This window comes from Nuphar pumila, chromosome 5 (assembly GCF_984573655.1).
Source record: "Nuphar pumila chromosome 5, dmNupPumi1.hap1.1, whole genome shotgun sequence".
Lineage (NCBI taxonomy): Eukaryota > Viridiplantae > Streptophyta > Magnoliopsida > Nymphaeales > Nymphaeaceae > Nuphar > Nuphar pumila.
In genome coordinates, this window is record NC_143253.1 from 11,022,036 (window position 1) to 11,028,126 (window position 6,091).

Sequence of the window (6,091 nt, forward strand, 5' to 3'; positions counted from 1 at the left end):
GGATCTTCAAATTCAATCTATATAAACCATCATAAACTAATGCAGAACCAATTTCAATTGAATTTCTGAATATGAACAATTTGGAATTTTCAAACTTAAAACAATATCCAAATTTATCCAACTTTGAAATTGAAATTAAGTTTCTACTATACGATGGAATATAAAAGACATCATGAAGGTCTAAAACTACGCCCGTATCCAGAGTAATCCTGCAGGTTCCAACACCATTCACATGTGAACGCATCTTGTTTCCCGAATAGATGCTTTTCTCATGCATTGTTGGTTCCCTTCTGCTCAGGAACAACTGCAGACAGTTGGAAATATGAACAGTAGCACCTGAATCAATCCACCAGCTATTTTTAGGAATATGTAATAAATTACATTCATGAGAAACTAATGACAAATTACCACTCTTTTTCAACCATTTCTTGTACTTTATGCAATCTGCCTTTATGTGTCCCTTCTTCTTGCAAAAGAAGCACTTTATGGGTGCAAAGTTGGATTGTTTGTCTTGGGATGACTTATCCCCAGTTGGCTTCTTCCTAGCATTTCTCTTAAATGCATTTTTCCTTGGTCCTACCTTGGATGTATGAGAAGCCATATGTGCACTCTGCACGTTCTCACCTTTCATCATCTCTTCTTCTTCAACACACTTGGACATAAGTTCATTAAATGTCCATTCATCATTATATGTGTTGTACGGGATTTTGAAAGGTCTGTATTCCAAAAGGTAAGGACGTTAGAACTAAATGCACTAGGAAAGAATCAGAGATGGTGAGCTTCATGTCATTCAGCTGAGACGCTATGTTTCTCATCTCCAAAATGTGCTGGCGAATGTTTCTCCCTCCAGTATATTTCATAGATATGAGTTTTGACATCAGGGTACTAGCTCTGGCCTTGTTTGAACTCATAAACTGTGCCTCAATGGCATTCATGAATTCTCTCACTGTTCTGCATTATGGGATGGCACTACGAATGTTCTTAGCCACTTTAGATTGCAAAAGCAATAGGCTAAGCCTATTCGAGCGCTCCCACTTCTCAAAAGCAATCTTTTGATCAGCAGTGCTCTGATCAGTGAGGGCAGTGGGTTCATCTATCCTTAGGGTCAGATCTAGATCCATATACCCTAATGCAAAAAGAACAGTTTCTTTCCAATCACTAAAATTAGATCTATCTAGAAAAGGTATAGAGCTAGAGTCATCTAAAATCACAGAACTTAAAACTGCATGACAAAAGACATGTATCAAGAAACATTGATACGAGACTAAAACTTTAGTGGAAAAAGCAAAATAATAAAGGCCCTTGATATGCTTCTTTATAGGTGAGTGAAGGGGGTCATCGGAGTCTTACTTTGGTAAGAGCTCCGACACGCGAAACCACTTCGCCTATCGACCATATTCGGTAAAACTAAGGTTCTTATGAAGATAGACCATCAACACAAGGTATCTTTGGATACACATGTGTGATGTATCTCGACACATTTACCTTATTCTACCCTACTTAAATTTCAAACACGATAAAACTACCTTTGGGTCGTCTATCATTTCATGAATCTAAGTACAATGTGCATATCAGCTTAAACTGTATGATAGTATAAAATTCATTGATGACTTACGTGTATTTAGTCACTTTGGTGACATGGAAACACTGAGTCATCTAACTATCCTTAATGCTAATATGCAAAATTATATCTTAAAATGGTTCGTAAACCGAATAGACCAGACATATGACCCTCGAAATGGTACGAAAACTGAATGAATCTGTCATATGTATCACGAATCGGTCTTAAAGCACTCTGAACTGGTCTGAAACCGCCCTGAACCGGTCATCCAAGGGTCTGAACCGGTTCTGAACCTTATGAACCGGGTCAAGTATGAACAAAAGTTCATAAAAACCTATAACCGTATGCCAAAATCCCTATATTTTCTTATATTTAAGAAATCAGTGTCTTAGCATCTCGGAACCGGTGAGAAACTAGAAGGAACCGGCCAAAAAACGGCTCTGAACCGATCCCAGAAAAGGGCTGAGTCAGTCCTTGATCCGGTTCAGGCCAAAATAGTGCATGGACCCTTCTGGATCCGAGTCCGACCCAACTGTAACCGAATCCAGGTCAGACCTGGAATTATCTAGATCCGGGTTGGACCCAGTACAGGCCGGATCCGGGTCGGACCCGGTAATGACTGGAAACGGGTCGGACCCGGTACTTGCTGGATCTAGGTCGGACCCGATAATGATTGGATCTGGGTCGGACCCGATACTGGCCGGATTCGGGTCGGACCCTGTAATGTCTGGATCCAGGTCGGACCCGATACTGGCCGGATCCGGGTTAGACCCGGGGTAATCTGGATCCGGGTCAGACCTGGTAATACTGCATCCGGGTCGGACCCGGTAGCTACCAGATCCGGGTCTGACCCGGGTTTTAACCGGATCCCGGTCAGACCCGGTTTCTACCATATCCGAGTCTGACTCGGGGGCTACTAGATCTGGGTCGGACCTGGTAGATACCGGATCCGATCCGGTTATACCCGATAGAAAAATGAAAAAGGGGCAGAAAAACCCCAATCTTTTAGAAAACAGGGGTTTTCCCCTTTTCATTGCCGGCAACCAATGTCACCGGTCGGTGACCAACGTCGCCTGCCGGCGATGCCCCCTGCCGACTACCAACGTTGTCGTTCCTGATGGCGTTTCTCCTTCGGCGAAAGCAACCATCCATCCGCCGGTGAAAACTGATGTCGCAAAAGCCTTTTCAGAAATCCAACGACTCAATAGTCGTCGGCGACGGTTTCTGCAGCCTTTTAATGACAGATGAAAGAGGGAAACGCCGGTGTTATCCTCGCCGACAGTAAAACCCCCAAAACAGAAGTAACACCGTTTTTTTTTTATATCTGTTTGTCGCCCAACAGCGACAGTCGTCGGCTTCCGGCGACCAGCAGCAGCGTCACCCGACGGTGACCTGCTTTGCTGGACAACCCAGAGCACACCCCGCAGCGGAAGCGGGGTGTGGGCCCATAACCCAATGTTGGGTCGGCTGGGGGTTTCCGGCGAAGCCTCAATCGACATCCCTGTGTGGCGGTGGCCCTGCATAAAACAAAACAGAAAAGCAGAGCGTACTTGAGGCGACCATTGCTGAGCTGCGGTGGTTACCGGAAAAAGGAGGTCGCCGAAAAATTTCTCTGCTCAGCCGGACTGCTGCCCTCCACGAGCCCAGGCTTCCGGATGCAGTCGGTGAGTAGACCCGTATTTCCCTTCAGCATACACTTGACATGGGTCGCTCATGATACCCAGTCTTTATAAAGCATACGGTGGGAACGGTTTGCGTAACCGTTCCCTCTTATCGTATGCACATTTATCGGATGGATCATCCCTGATGTGGGGATGTATCCACATCGTGGATAACCACCACGTCAATCGTGGTGGTTAATCCAACACCTACCCCTTAAGATGTAAACCTTAGCTGAGGTCACGATACCCAAGCCCTTATAGAGCCCACCAGATCCATATTGACAACACTGCTCTCTACATCCAAGGCCTCTAGACTCGACCCTCTGTCAGAAGACCTCAACTGCTAGGTTAGAATTGAACGCCTGTTATTAAAAACAACAAATTAAGTAAATCTGCTTAGTTACCGTAATAAAAGAACATTAATCTTGTCTAATTATTGACAATCGAGATTAATGTTCTAGGCAAGCAATGACAAGGGGCGATGGATGGTAGAGTGTGACAGCAAGAAAGATTTTTTTTGGGGCCCAAGACGGTCCAAGGCTTAGTTTGTCTGAGGGCGAGAAACCAGTGACGAACACAGCTACTGGCCTTAATGATAGTCAAAAGGGTAGTTAGGGATCCACCCCTTGTCCATTGGGGTTAGCTGGGTCGTTATAGCTACAAAATTCAAAACATGCCTTCTTTTCCAAGTCTCCCACACGTAATTTTTCCCTCAGTCTTTGCTCATCCCTTCTATATAAACCAGTCTTTTGCCAACGTTAGCACGTCCCACTATCCCTACTCTAGAGAGAGAGAGAGAGAGAGAGAGAGAGATGATGGGGAGCCAGTTCCTGTCATGGTTTCCCTTGCAGAACCAGTTCATGTCATGGTTGGGAGAGGTCATTTCCAATTTCAGGTGGCCTGAGGCATGCTTAGCCATGGTCTGCCTCTATCTGATACACACCTATAGAAAACAAAGGGACCAATTTATTATAGATTGGCCCCTTGTTGGCATGCTCCCTGCTGCCCTCTTCAACCTCCATGACCTCTACAACTGGTCCACAACAGGGCTCTCTATCATTGGGGGCACCAGCATCTTCAAAGGACCTTGGTTCACTGGCATGGAGTACCTCGTGACAAGTGACCCAAGGAACATAGAGTACATGCTGAAGACCAACTTCCCCAACTATCCCAAGGGGGAGGAGTTTGACCACATTTTTCAGGACTTGATGGGCCATGGCATCTTCAACTCCGACGACGAGCCGTGGAAGACGCAGAGGAAGTTGGCCAGCACCTTGGTCCATTCTAAGCCTTTCCGACAGTTCGTGGGTCGGACCTCAGAAGAAATGGTCCGGACCCAGCTTGTTCCTCTACTGGAACACTCGGCTAAGCTCGGCAAGGCGATCAACTTACAGGACGTGTTCCTCAGGTTCACCTTCGACAGTACTTGCACCGCGGTGTTCGGGACTAATCCGGGTTGCCTCTCTATAGGCTTACCCACCGTCCCCTTTGCGAAAGCCATCGACGATGCCATGGAATCCATTCTTTTCCGCCATGTCCTCCCCGAGAGATGGTGGAGACTTCTTCGCACACTCAAACTCGGCAAGGAGAGACAGCTTGCCAATTCCATGGCCATTGTTGAGGACTTTGTTTCCAAACAATTGGCTCAAAGGAAGGCCATGCATAATACAAATGGTGCTGGTGTTGGTGGTGATGACCTGCTTTCTAGTTATATGTCCATGCACGAAGACGACATGGCTTTCCTGAGAGACACGTGTGTCAACTTCTTGATCGCCGGGCGGGACACTTCCGGAGTCGCACTAAGTTGGTTCTTCTGGCTTTTGTCCAAACACCCTGATGTGAAAGCTAAGTTGTTGCAAGAACTCAGAGCTATAATTGGTGACAAGAAAGAAGGTGATGTGACATTTACCCACGAAGATCTGCAAAAGATGGTGTACCTTCAAGCAGCCTTGTGCGAAAGCCTTAGGTTGTACCCTTCTGTACCCATAGGACACAAGAGTGTCCTCAAAGAGGATGTCCTTCCAAGTGGCGATGTTGTGAGGCCAGGAATGAAGATACTATATGTCATCTACTCTGTGGGGAGGATGGAGTGGGTATGGGGGAAGGATTGCTTGGAGTATGTACCAGAGAGGTGGCTAGATGAAGAAGGGAGGCTCAAGAAGCAACAGATTAGTGACTTCAAGTTTCTGGCCTTCAATGGAGGACCAAGAACTTGTGTGGGGAAGGAGATGGCCTTCGTGCAGATGAAATATGCTGCTGCTCAGGTTTTACTGAACTTTGAGTTTGAGGTCACAGAGGGCCACCCAATTTCACCTAAGCCCTCTGTTATCATGTCAATGAAAAATGGGTTGATGGTGAAGGTGAAGAAAAGAAGCAAGCCCTGGCCATTGGCTCATTAGATTATGATGCATGTGTTGCAGTATTGTTTATTAGCATTCCATGGTTAAGGGGGCTATATATGTTCCTACATTTTCAGTATATCCATGTGAATAACTTTTGCCTTAATTTGTTGGTTTGTATAAGTGGTATAGTGTCTCTAGTTGCGTGAAATATGTGAAAAATTTGCTGGTGAACTTGTTATGATTTGATTTAATGTTGTGTCCCAAAATTCAATGAGATATGCCAAGTTGGCGACTGGCGCTACATAATTGAATGAGTTTGCACTTATTTATTTTATTTTCTTAGAGAATTGCACGTTTTCATACGGCGTGCATCAATTCAGTGCTATTTGAGTGACATAGATGCAACTCGAACCATGTGTTATGCAACCAACCCATATACGCTTTTAGTGCGGGGTGGTGGTGGTGGTGGTGGGTGGGTGGGTGGGGGGGCACAATCTTCAAGTGGGGCCCCTCCACTTTTTGTTATT

The 6,091-nt window shown here is 45.6% G+C and overlaps 1 pseudogene; it reads left to right on the forward strand.

The window, feature by feature from the left end:
- Positions 1 to 4,037: 4,037 nt before the first annotated feature.
- LOC149836769 (cytochrome P450 86B1 pseudogene) lies at positions 4,038 to 5,752 on the forward strand (annotated as a pseudogene).
- The last annotated feature ends 339 nt before the right edge of the window (positions 5,753 to 6,091 follow it).